Here is a 13,234-nt window from a genome sequence, read left to right as displayed (position 1 = left end):
TTCAGATTTCTAAAACCTCAGTGTCTACATGATTAACTGTATATCATATCTTGAATCTTTAGATCTACTGCTACTCTAAGGAGTGAACATCAGCCTGTAGTCATGGTCCAGACACACAGTGGGATTATTCCTAGGCAAGAGGAAAGCTGGAGGAGCAGAACTGCCATGTAGAAGTTGTAAGATATCGCTGTGATATGACAATCTGGGTGTGGTAACAGGCAGTAATGCAGGAAAGGGCAATATGGAAACAGAGCACTGTGAATGACTCCTCCACTAAGGTGCAATACTCTTTGGATTTCTTGAGAGAATCATTATGAAATCCTTTCCTTAAATTGAGAAATTAGTACATTTTGTATTTGTGAGATAATGTGTTTTGGGGGCTTGTATATCTCCCTTCTACTGATTTAATTCCTGAATACCTTTAATAGCCAGGGCTGGGCCAAGTGGAAACCAGGAGCTGGAAACTCCATCCTAGTCTCCCATGTGAGTGACAGGGATCCAGTTACTCAAGCCATCACCTGCTGTCTCCCAGGGTGCACATTAGCAGGAAGCTGGACAAGTAGCAGGGCCAGGACTCAAACTCAGGCACTGCAACATTGGAATCAGGGGTTCCAAGTGGCAGCTCAACCACTGCACCAATATTCACCCCACATTCTTTCAGAGCTGATGTTTCTCTCACTCTTCACTCCATACTGTTGTTACATACTTTGTATCTCTCATCCCCAAGGCCATTCCTGAAACAGCAGCCTTGGCTAGTGACAGAGTCTTGTAGAAATAGTTACTTCCTAGCCCCTTCAGTAGACAAAGGGAGGGTGGAGGGCTGGCAACAGATTTCTAGTTAGGAGGACTCTGCCAATATGAGAAGACAGAATTATGAGTCACCCATTACATTATTTTTGGTTCTTCATCCTCAAATTGATTGACCCAGAAGATAAAAGAGCAACACAGAAGACAGAGGAGTAACACAGTAACAGATGACAACTTGTTGCACACTTTTCCTTCACTCTATCATTCCTACTCTTCCCAGACTTGTCTAAGCATTGGGGGATTTTGGTACACTGAACCTGGCTGCTTCAGCATCTCTCTCACCTCTGAGTTCTTAAACACTCACTCCAGTTGGCTGTAGAACAGTTCTGAGGCTGCCTCCTACAACCTCATAGTATCAAGATGGCTTCTAGAATCAACTTATATCTAGTGCACATCACAGCAGTTTCACTTCATAGGCCTCCAGACATCTGCAAACATTCCTCAGGCTGAGTAAAAATATGAGCCATTAACTTTATGCATGTTTTACTATAGAATTAACATTTAATTCTTATGCGGTTCATGAAAAATTACTATTTTACCTCCAGAATATTCTATATATTATCTCAATCTTAATAGAAAGCAAAGGCTCTACTTTGTGAAGCTTGAATCTCTGGGACACACAGTAATATACAACTAATGTATGCTGTTGTGGCAGATGTGTTAAATAATTCAGATATTAGCAGAATTAAAGTAAATTATTGAAAATTAGTATGTGAAGTTTGCTAACTTTTTTGTATAAATAAAATAAGTGTGAGCAGTATTTACCTTAAACGGAACTTGAATTTATCACCTGAATTACTTGCAAAAGATGAGTATTTGTTAAAATAAATTTAGGGGCTATGTCAACAGTAAGGAAAATGAAAATTTTACATTCCTACCTGTCATAGCAGCTTGAAATCCTTTTAAGAATAAATAAGTAGCACGCTGTACTTGAACAACTAGGTGGCACTGGTGCATTATCCTTTCAGTCCCAGAAAAGGGAATTCAAAACTCATCTTGCATATTCCAGTTCAGTGGTGGAACAAGCATTTGATCCTCAGCTGTGCATTTCCACAATAATTTAGAAGAGACTCATGAGTGAATACTGGAAGTGCTGTCAGTCTACAGAGAACACTAACTACTTGCTAGCTTCCCAGTCTCATGTTGTGGATATGGACCTTGAACTCATTATTTCATTTTTTTTTTTTTTTTTTAGATTTCCAGAAAAGCTAGCACTTTTCTAATAGAGGGATTTTGAATTTTAAAAACATGCTGTCTTTGGAAATGTGGGTGCCCATAGACACCAGAATATTAAAAGAGGTAATTCAAAAGCAATTTTGTTACCATTATATGAAATAAAAATCAAATTTCCCAGCACATAGACAAAAGAACATATTTAACTGCATAGATCTTATGTAAAGGCAATATTTAGCATTTGAATGTAGATAGACAAAACTAAATATTATCAGATACTTATGCAATTCTTATAGTGTCAAGCATTGTTCGAAAACACTTTGCATATTTTAATGCACTTATTTTCCCACAACAACCTTTGAAGTAGACACAATGACTAACTCCTTATTTTGGATGAAGTTATTGGGAAACAGAGAGGAGTAGTAACTTGTCCAAGGCCATGTAGCTATAAGCTGTGGAACAGAATTTCAAATACAAGAATTTTCTATCTGAATCACTATGCTAAACCACCTCTAAAAGAGCTTTCATTAGTGCCATATTTAAAATTTGAATATGATACAGATGCCTAAATAACAAAATTGAGATAAACATGAAGGGGAAATTGGAAGAATTGAGCATTTGTTTGGTATCAATAACTTTGTACTATAGAAGTGGTACAGAAAACAAACTTCCCTTGCAAATAATCTAGATATGTTAGAAAGAGAATATAAGACAAATCAAAAAGTATAACATCAGTTTGGATTGACTTAATTAAAATTTGAATCTCCAGAGGAAACCTGTGACAATGTCCTGAGATCATGATCTAGAAATAGTTTGAAGTTTGTTTATCTTCATTTTCATCATTAGGATCCATGACAAATAATGAAAAGAAACTTAAAAAAACAAATCCAAGGACAGACATTTGGACTAGTGTTTTAGCCATTATTAGGAGCAGGCCCTTGTGCCATGACAAGGTAACTAGGTTTAATTTCTAACTCTGGTTCCTGATTCCAGCTTCCTGCCACTGAATACTGTGAGAGACAGTGGTGGTGACTGTAGTTGGGCTCCTTCCACCCACATGGGAATTCTGGATTGAGATACTGGCTTCAGTCTCCTGGCTGTTGTAGGCATTTGGGGAATAAAACCAGTGAATGGTAGCCCTCCCTTTCTCTCAATATCTCTCATTGTGTGTCTCTGCCTCTAAAATAAACAAACAATTTTTTAAACAAAAAATACAGACACTGAAGAATAAGTTCAATATTTCCTGAACAAGCATTTGTTGAATTTTTATAATAAAACTGATACCACCCCATGGAAGTCACTAGAACTAAACAGAATGTGGTGTATCAGTTTTCTATTTGCTCTTCAGTACATTACCATGCATTAAGCAATTTAAAACAGTACTCACGTATGAGCTTATGAATCTAGATCAGAAGTCTGATAGTCTTAAATTCTCTGCTTCCAGTCTTTTTTTTTTTTTTAATTTATTTATTTTTGGAGCAGCAGATATAGAACGAAGGAGAGGCAGAAATCTTCCATCTTCTGGTTTACTCCCCAAATGGCTGCAATGCCTGCAGCTGCGACAGGTGGAAGCCAGGGGCCAGAAGCTTCTCCCACATCTGCCAATGGGTTCAGGAGCCCAAGTGCTTGGGCCACCTTACACTGCTTTCCCATGTACACTAGCAGGGAGTAAGATCAGAAGTGAAGCAGCTGGGACTCAAACTGGTACCCATATGGGATTCCACAGTGTAAGTGGTCTTAGCCTTCTTTGCCGCAGCGCCAGCCCCTGCTTCCAGTCGTACAAGCCCATCCTGGTTTCTTATCTGGGATCTTGGAGAGAGTGCACTTGATCAGTTTTCCAGCAGAGCCCAGCTCTTTTCCTTTGGAGGAATGTGGCTCTTCTGTCCTTGCTGGCTGTTAGCCAGGGATTGATGCCAGCTTCTAGAGGCCACTCCTATTACTTGGCCTGTGGTCTTCAAAGCCAGCAGTGTTGCATCAAATCCTCTTTTACTTTGAATCTCCCTGACTTTCCTTTGCTCCTAACTTGTATGCCTTTTAAAGGATGTGTGTACCTCATTCAGGAATACTACAGTTGATCTCCATATGCTAAGGCCATCTGACTTGGAACTTCAGCTACAACTACAAAATAGGTGTAACATGTATGTTAGGGTTTGATTGAGTAACCAGGAGATAAGAACCTTGCGGGAGTATCTTTAGAATTCTATCTAGCACCGTGGTGCATGCATCATCAAGGAGTACATTTTGTTCATTGTATGATTCCTTGTCAGTGGACAGTTTTCTAATGTCAAGGTGAGGAATAACATGTACAGTAAATTTGGAGATTAAATAAACCAAAATATAATGATAATCACCATGAATTAAGTACAGTGAATATGCCTGGCACCTTTAAATACATTTTCTCCTTTGATCCTCACATAACACTTCAAGAATAAAGCTGAGCTTCATAGACTCTCTGCAACTTGCTAACATCAGACAGCCAGTAAATGAGGAGCCAAACTTCAAGACAAGAACTGTATGAATATAGCATCTGTGCTTTTTGCAGCACAGCGTGAAGGAAAAGGGATCTAAGAGTCCTGTCCTTGAGAAGAAAGTTATGCTTCAAGCAGAAAGATTAAATAAAATTTGTTATGCAACATCAATATGATTAATGATTCATTACAGACAGCATAAAAGAGTTTTATATGTATGCACCTGAGATGCTGTATCTATTTTATCATAATAATTAAGAATTTTATATATCTGTTTACCTGTAATGATTACTTATAAATGTATATTGTACATTATATAATTTAGAAATTAAGATTAATTCAAAGATGGTAGCATTTTTGTACACCACTTATTGATATGGGACTTTGTCAAGAATGGACAAACTTGAATAGGATTTGAAACATTAACATTTAGGTATACATGTAGATATGATTACTTCATGTTTGCTTACTCCATCTTCAAATACCAGTTTAAAGGGAACTATTTTAAACGAGGGTGACATATTTGGGGCACATTTTAAAAAGAAAGCAGTAATTCACAACTGCTAATCAACTTGTGGGGTAAGTTCTCTCATACCGATGGATAAACTGTGTCTTGTCAGGTATATAAATCACAGAACCATCAATCTCTTATGAAAACAGTTTTTAGATTACTGCTAATGAATTTAATCTTAGTCCTCTGAGTATGTGGTTCTTAAAACTATTGATGATGAGAAGATCCTAAAAGGAAAGAAATTGGTTGGGAATTTAGGTTCTAGCAAAAATAGGAAGATGGTTCAATAGTATTGCTGCTAATAATTCTGTCATTTTTAAAGTAATTTTGGAGGTTAGTCAACTTGGTGAGCAGTTATTTCTAAACCATTAAGTAAAAAATGATACTACACCTGTGTTTGAGTTGAAGAAAAGTAGGATCGAGGAATTACCACTTTTTTTTTTTTTTTTTTTTTTTTTTGTCAGGTAGAGTTATAGACAGTGAGAGAGAGGCAGAGAGAAAGGTCTTCCTTCCGTTGGTTCACTCCTCAAATGCCCACCATAGCCGGTGCTGCACAGATCCGAAGGCAGGAGCCAGGTGCTTCCTCCTGGTCTTCCATGTGCGTGCAGGGGCCCAAGCACTTGGGCCATCCTCCACTGCCTTCCTGGGCCACAGCAGAGAGCTGGACTGGAAGAAGAGCAACCGGGACTAGAACCCGGTGCCCGTATGGAATGCCGGCGCTGCAGGCGGAGGATTAACCAAGTGAGCCATGGCGCCGGCCCCAGGGAATTACTACTTTCTCAAGCTCTCAGTGCCACCAAATGACAAAAGTTGTGATTCAGGCCCTGGAAGGGTGACTATTAAAGGGTGATTATTGTTGCTGTTTTTCCTGTTTCTGGGCTTCTCCTTGGTTCTCTCAATTCCAGGAACATTGGATATCTTGTAATTGCACAGTAGTTTGTGTATGACTTACCCAGGAAGTACAGAATGACTTTTTTTCTTCTTTTCATGCCATTAGTTTTAAATAAACCCAAGCAGATGTGCTGTGTAGCCACTTGGTAGTGATAGAATGCATCTGTAAATGAAGTGAGCATTTGGTAGTGAAAAATAAGTTTGTTTGTGTGAAACAAAGTAATCAAGTGGATGATCTTATCTTTTCTGAGCACGATGCTTTTCCTTATCACAAAGCTTGGAAAATCATTTGTTGTAACAGAAAAAAAAAGTGTCATGAAATTGTTCCCTAATCCTGAGTAGTTCCAAATCTAATTTTGGGTAATAAGAGCAAATCTATTGAGAAAAAAATATGAGAGATAGGCACCATAATCTCTCAAATCAGCATGACAAACAAATATCACTATAGGACAGGTAACAAAAAGAAATTTACCTTACGTAAAAAAAAAATTATCTATAACTTACACAAGTGACTAATTGATCAGTGGTTTAATAAATTCATGGAAAGATCTCAGGATAAAAATCTTTTTTTTAAGATTTGTTTATTTATTTAAAGGCAGAATTACAGAGAGGCAGAGAGAGAGAAAGAGAGAGAGAGGTCTTCCATCTGCTGGTTCACTCCCAATTGGCTGCAATGCCTGGAGCTGCACGGAGCCAAAGCCTGGAGCCAGCAGCTTCTTCCGGATCTCCCACGCAAGTGCAGGGTCCCAAGGACTTGGACCATCTTCCGCTGCTTTCCACAGCAGAGAGCTGGAGGGTAGAAATCTTAACATGCTGATTTTCTGTATAATCTTGCCATCAACAATAAAAAGTTACAAAGAAAGCAACTGAATGTGATTTAAAAGCTTTAAAGTATTAAGGATAAGACTATTAAAGAGAAGTAGTAGGGCACTGAGGAGCAGTGGGCTGAGCCACCTCCTGCGATGCCAGCATCCCATATCAGCGCACCAGTTTGAGTCTGGCTGCTCTGCTTTCACTCCAGTGCACTGCTAATGTGCCTGGGAAAGTGTTGGAGGATTACCAAAGTGCTTGTGCCCCTGCCAACCCCATAGGAGATCTGATTGGAGTTCCGGGCTCCTGACCTGGCCCACCTCTGGCCATTGTGTCCATTTGGGGAGTGTCTCTTTCTCTCTGTGTCTGTCCCTTTCTGTCTGTTGCACTGACTTTCAAATAAATACATTTTTTTTTAAGAAGTGGTGAACTGTTGATTAACAAAGTGATAATGTTTGGCACTGGTTTTCTGTCATCATCAACATACTGTGGCTTCTGAGATCCTTTTGATAGTTCAGTAAGCTCTTTGAAGATGAGTTTTGGTAAGTGAACTGACTTCAAGGGCAATGTCTGTAGGCTCAGGAAGTGGCTATATTAAAGACACGGTTTGCAGGGCCACAAAGTTATCAGTAATTGACTGGGGAGTAGAAGAGGGTACCAACAGATTAGGTAGACAAAGGCCATTGTTGTTGTAAATATCATTGTCCTCTGTGCTTTTTTCTCTTTTTCAAAAGATCCATGGATTTTTATTATAGACATCAATGTGAATGTTTAAAAGGTAAGAGACTATTTCTTACAGTGGCATTAAGTTTACCAAAAAAAAAAAAAAAAAGGAACAGAGCATACAGAGTTGCCATATACTTCTTCTCTCTTCCTCCTCTGTACTTCCAAATATTATTAATATATTACATAGTCATGCACATTCATTACATTAGGATTCTTTCTGAGTGGTGGAGTTCTCTGGGTTTTGCCATACACCAACATTACAATATCATAGAGAGTGGTTTCAATGCCCAAAATGCTGTTTGTGTTGTAGCTATTCATTCCTACTTCACTTCCCATCCCAATCTCTGCTACCCACTTAACTTTGTCATCGCCACAGTGTCATCTAGTTGCAATCATATAGTACATAATATTTTGAGACTGACTTATTTGATTTGGAAATGCACATTTAAGATTTTTTTAATTGTCGAATAATATTCTAGAATGTCTGGAAAACAACCATGATCTGGTTTTCCATTTACCTATTGACAGACACCCTGGTTTCTTTCAATTTTAGGCAATTATGCATGAATCTATCATAAATATTTATGTGCAGGTTTTTGTGTTTATACAAATATTCAACTTATTTATGTAAATAAGTAGGAATGAAGTTGCTGGATTCCATAGCAGGACTGTATTGAGCTTTCTAAGAAATGGAACATTGTCTTCCAAAGCGGATGTATCATTAAAAAATTCTTTACTTCTATCTAATTAAAAGGCAGAGTGGAAGACATGCACACACACACACATATATACACACACAGATCTTCCATCTGTTGGTTCACTTCCCAAATTCTTGCAACAGCCACAGCTGTGCAAGGCCAAATCCATAAGCCAAAACTACAACTGAGTCTCCCACATGAGTAACTAGGGTACAAATACTTGAGCCATCATCTGCTGCCTGCCAGAAAGCTGTATCAGAAGCAGAGTAGCTGGGATTCAAACTGGCAGTCTAATATGGGTGGCCGATGTCCCAAGTGGTGGCCTAACAGGCTATGCCACAAGGCCTTCCCTGACTGTACTACTTTGTATTACCATCAGCAGTGAATGAGGTTCCTGTTGCTCTGTCATTGATAATTTTTAACAGAGACAAATGAAAACTGAAAACCAACTCCATGTTCTGGAAGCTATCATCCACTTACTGATATGGAAAGAAATATCTACTTAAGTAGTCACCATTTGATGCTTCATATCACCATGTCATACCCAAAATTTACAGTAACATGGATTATTTTTCTGTCCTCAACTACAGGCTTTTAATTTAAAATAAGCTGACCAATGGAAAAAAAATAACAATATTACAGGGGCCAACGCTGTGGCATAGTAGGCTGAGCCTCCTGCCTACAGTGCCAGCATCCTATTTGGGCACTAGTTTGAATCCCAGCTGTTCCACTTCTGATCCAACTCTCTGATATGTCCTGGGAAAGCAGTGAAAGCTGGCCCAAGTGCTCATGCCTCTGCACCAGTGTTGGAGACCCAGAGGAGGCCCTGGCTTTAGACTGGCTCAGCTCTGGCCATTGACGCCATCTGGGGAGTGAATCAGAGGATGGATGACTTTTCTCTCTGTCTCTGCCTCTCTCTGTCTGTAACTCTAACTCTCAAATAAAGTCTTTAAAATATAACAATATTATGATATTTAGTGTTACACATATCTCAAACATTCAAACACATTAGCATATATAACACAATTGATTTAATAAATATACAAGGTGTTGTTGGTAAAAGGGTTTACAACTATGAGTAATAACTTTGGTAGTATCATCTGTAAACCATTTATATTAAAGCTTTCATGTATCAACCAAATCCAGGAATCAGGGAAGTATATTTTCTGGAAAATGAGAAGTCTGTTTTATATGAAAAGGACTCTTTTGAAAGAATATTTCTGTGGCATGTCCTAGCCATTGCTCCAAAGAGTTTGGCTTTTGCTTATTAGCTTATGGAAATTTATTGGGTTTTAAAGAATTTTCTCTTGGAAAAAGGCCTCATCAGAGTTTACTTAAAGATTACTTAAGAATGGAGAAAAAAAATCATTGAAAGGCACAATGTAGTCTGGCCTTAGACTTGTACCATTTCTAGTCTGTTGTTTCTTTCTGGGGATTAGAAAGATTTCTTTCCTCAAGACATCCTGGACATCTTCTGGAGAAATCTTGATAACCATAATGTGGCTGACACCCCAACAGGTTGTTCAGAGAACAATAGTATAGTGGCATGCAGGAGTCATTTCCTCAAAACCAAATTACATCCTCTAAAATGTAATAACACAGGCCTGCCATGGCTGGTTCTTTGTTTATAATTTCTCTTATAGAGTAATTTTTCTCTCTGCTCCATTTATTTTTTAAAGGTTTATTTGTTTTTGAAAGTCAGAGTTACACAGAGAGAGGAGAGGCAGAGAGAGAGAGAGAGAGAGAGAGAGAGAGAAAGTGAGAGATTGATTCCATTGCTGATTCACTCCCCAATTGGCTGCAACTGCCGGAGCTGAGCAGGAGCCAGGAGCTTCTTCCAGCCTCCCATGTGGGTGCAAAGACTTGGGCCATCTTCTACTGCTTTTCCAGGCCATGGCAGAGAGCTGGATTGGAAGTGGAGCAGCCAGGTCTCAAACTAGTGCCCATATGGGATGCTGGCACTACAGGCCAGGGAGTTAACCCACTGTGCCATGGTGCTGGCCCCATCCATTTACTTTAAATATTACCTAATACAGGTATGTCCAAAAATCCTTATCTCTGCTTCCTAGTACCCCCAACCCCAGTCCCTTTGGAGTTTTAATCAGCCTACTGGACTTTCCTTCCATGATTATCCAATACTTTAAGATGTAACTAGGGGTCGGTGCTGTGGCTCACTTGGTTAATCCTCCGCCTATTGCGCTGGCAACCCATATGGGCACTGGGTTCTAGTACCGGTTGTTCCTCTTCCAGTCCAGCTCTCTGCTGTGGCCCGGGAGGGCAGTGGAGGATGGCCCAAGTGCTTGGGCCCTGCACCCGCATGGGAGACCAGGAGGAGGCACCTGGCTCCTGGCTTCAGATCTACACAGCACTGGCCAACTGGCCATGGCAGCCATTTGGGGAGTGAACCAACAGAAGGAAGACCTCTCTCTCTCTCTCTCTCTCTCTCTCTCTCTCTCTCTCTCTCTCTCTCTCTTTCTCACTGTCTATAACTCTACCTGTCAAAATAAATTTAAAAAATTTTAAAAATTTTAAAAAATGATGTAACTGAACCATTGTTGAGTTCTCTGTCTTCTAAACTCCAAGCAGCTTTTTCCAACTATCCTGTGTGTGTTAACAGCTACATCTTACTTCTAACCACTCAGGTTTCAGCCCAGAGAGTTAGTAGTGCCTCACCTTTGCTTCCAGTATTCAGCATCATTCTTCATCTTGGGCAGGTTTTGCACTGCCCAAACCTGCATCATAGGGCTTGTACATTTATATGACTATTATGACAATTTTATTATAGATGGCAGCACATGTTTTTATGGAGAGCACTGTTTTTCACTGGCATAAAGGCCTTGTAGGTGTTAGTGACAGTGTTGTAGGAAGGCTGTGAAGAATTCTAAACAGGCAGAGGCAGCAAGTGTGTATATGGTCCGTGCTTCAAATATCTGGCCGTCAATAACTGCGATGCACGGCTGCTAGGGAAGATTGTAAAAATCTAAGTATAGTAAGACTTTTTATGATTGGCGAGCATATACCTAGACAGGGAGAGATAGCAAATAATTCAACATGCAAGGATCTGAGTTACCTGCAAGAAATGGTTTCATGTCATATTGATTTGCTGCTTAGCCATTCCCCATTCTGAAAATTTTTCTCAAGGACAGAAGTCACATAGAGACCATCAGGGACAAAAGTGTACTTAGACCATGGTCATGGGTCATGGCCCGTCCTCCCAGTTTTGCTGGATTATATGAATTTTGCAAGGAGTTTGCCCGAGGACAAAATGTGGGAGTCATTTTCCTACCATAGTGTTTTTAAATCAAAATTGTAAATGATTGGAGTTGATTGACAGCTATCATCATATCAGCACATGGGCTGATGGCACTGAAAATAACATTACCACTGCTCACAAGATTCAGAATGTTTCCCTGCACACACCATTAGTTTATCTCCATGGTGTTCTTGGGGGAAATTTTCTGCTGATTTAGTTCTTTGAGTGGTAGGTGCTGGCAGTTGCTGCTGCCTCACATTAAGCACAGATTGTTTCACATTGCAGAAGCAGACATCACCCTATAATGAGTCTGTAAAGACCAGTTCATCAGTGTGTCAGCAAATAGAAATATGTGACAAACGGGTGAGGGCACCAGCTGAAGGAGGCTACATCCTCAAGAGTGTCAAACATATTACCCATAGTAGTTGTGTAAACCAACAATATTTATTCCTCCATGGTTGGGATTATCTCGATCAGCATAATTCTTATCCTATTTGCTTATGATTTTATACTTATTAAAGCAGTCCTACCTCTTATTTTAGAGCAGTGCTGTGTGCACAGAGTAAGATGTTTTATCTCCAACATACAAAAGAGGCAACTGACACCAGTGAGACAAAATTAGGGCAGTACTACTAGGCATGAAGAACTGCACATAGATTTTTGCTCTAACCCTGGTCTCCTTCAACTGTGATATATGGCCTTTTTAAAAATAATTCTTTAACTTATCATTGAAATAAGAAAGATGACAACTCCCACCATATTGGTTTAAAGATCACAGTGTCAAGACCACATGCATTCACTTACTGACATCAGGCTGTTGACAGAGTGCATTCTGATGCAATGAACCAGCTTCTTCTAGGTCTGCCCCGTGGATGCAAGGGCCCAAGGACTTGCCCAGGTGCATTAGCAGTGAGCTGGATCAGAAGTGGAACATCCAGGACTCAAGCGAGTGTCCAAATGAGATGCTGATGCTGCAGACCAGGGCCTTAACCCACAGGGCTGCAGCACTGGCCCCAGTTTTACATTATTAAACCCATGGTTTGCAAGCTAGGAAAATAAACCTTCCTTAATGGGATTGATGTGGACAACTTTAGTTCAAATCAATGTCATTCAGGTTTCCCTGTACCTCTGAGAATGCCAGAGCTAGTAGAAGTTTTCTGTTCTTTGAAGAACACCAGAATCTCACTTTTAAACCAGTTTATAGATAAAACCACATAAGTAATTTCCTACAACAATATTCTTTTCATTCTTCTGCAATTAAATATCTTTGAATGGAGTCCAAGGTGCACACTTCTTCCCTTGCCGCAGTCTCTCCCAGAATTCTATCTTAATGTGAACTGTTTTCCAGTAAGTTTTTAGTGTATGTCACTTCTGACATAAAATATGAATACTATCAGATTTTCAATTAAGTCCCTATCTGAATTAACCTGACTCTGGTAGATATTTACTGAGGCACAGTTGCAAAAAAGTTTAGTGTATTCAGGTTCCTATTTGGATTTAGGTTAGACCTGTGTTGGCCCACAGGACCAGACGTAACCAATCTATTTTCTGATTCCCTAAGACATTTCTGTGTATGTGTTCAGGTTTTCAGAATACACCCTGATACTGTTTATTTGTATATGTATGCATGCATAGTCTATATTGCATCATTATTATAAAGCTTCTCTTATGAGATAATATAATTACACATACATAAACACAACTTGTATGTCTTAAAAAGGAAAGTTTTCATTTGCTGATCATCTTGATATAAATTAGCTTTAATTCTTTTATTAATTATTTGCTTTATAATCCCTAAAGAAACAAAACATATTTTTCTTTCCTATCTCTTTTATGTAGTATCTAAATGCTTATAATTTTTTTTAAATAAAGCAATGTGTACATATAATACAGTGTT

The sequence above is a fragment of the Lepus europaeus genome, chromosome 16, assembly GCF_033115175.1.
Source record: "Lepus europaeus isolate LE1 chromosome 16, mLepTim1.pri, whole genome shotgun sequence".
Classification (NCBI taxonomy): Eukaryota; Metazoa; Chordata; class Mammalia; order Lagomorpha; family Leporidae; genus Lepus; species Lepus europaeus.
The sequence above is the reverse complement of the archived record's forward strand: the minus strand, read 5'-3'. Positions refer to the sequence as shown.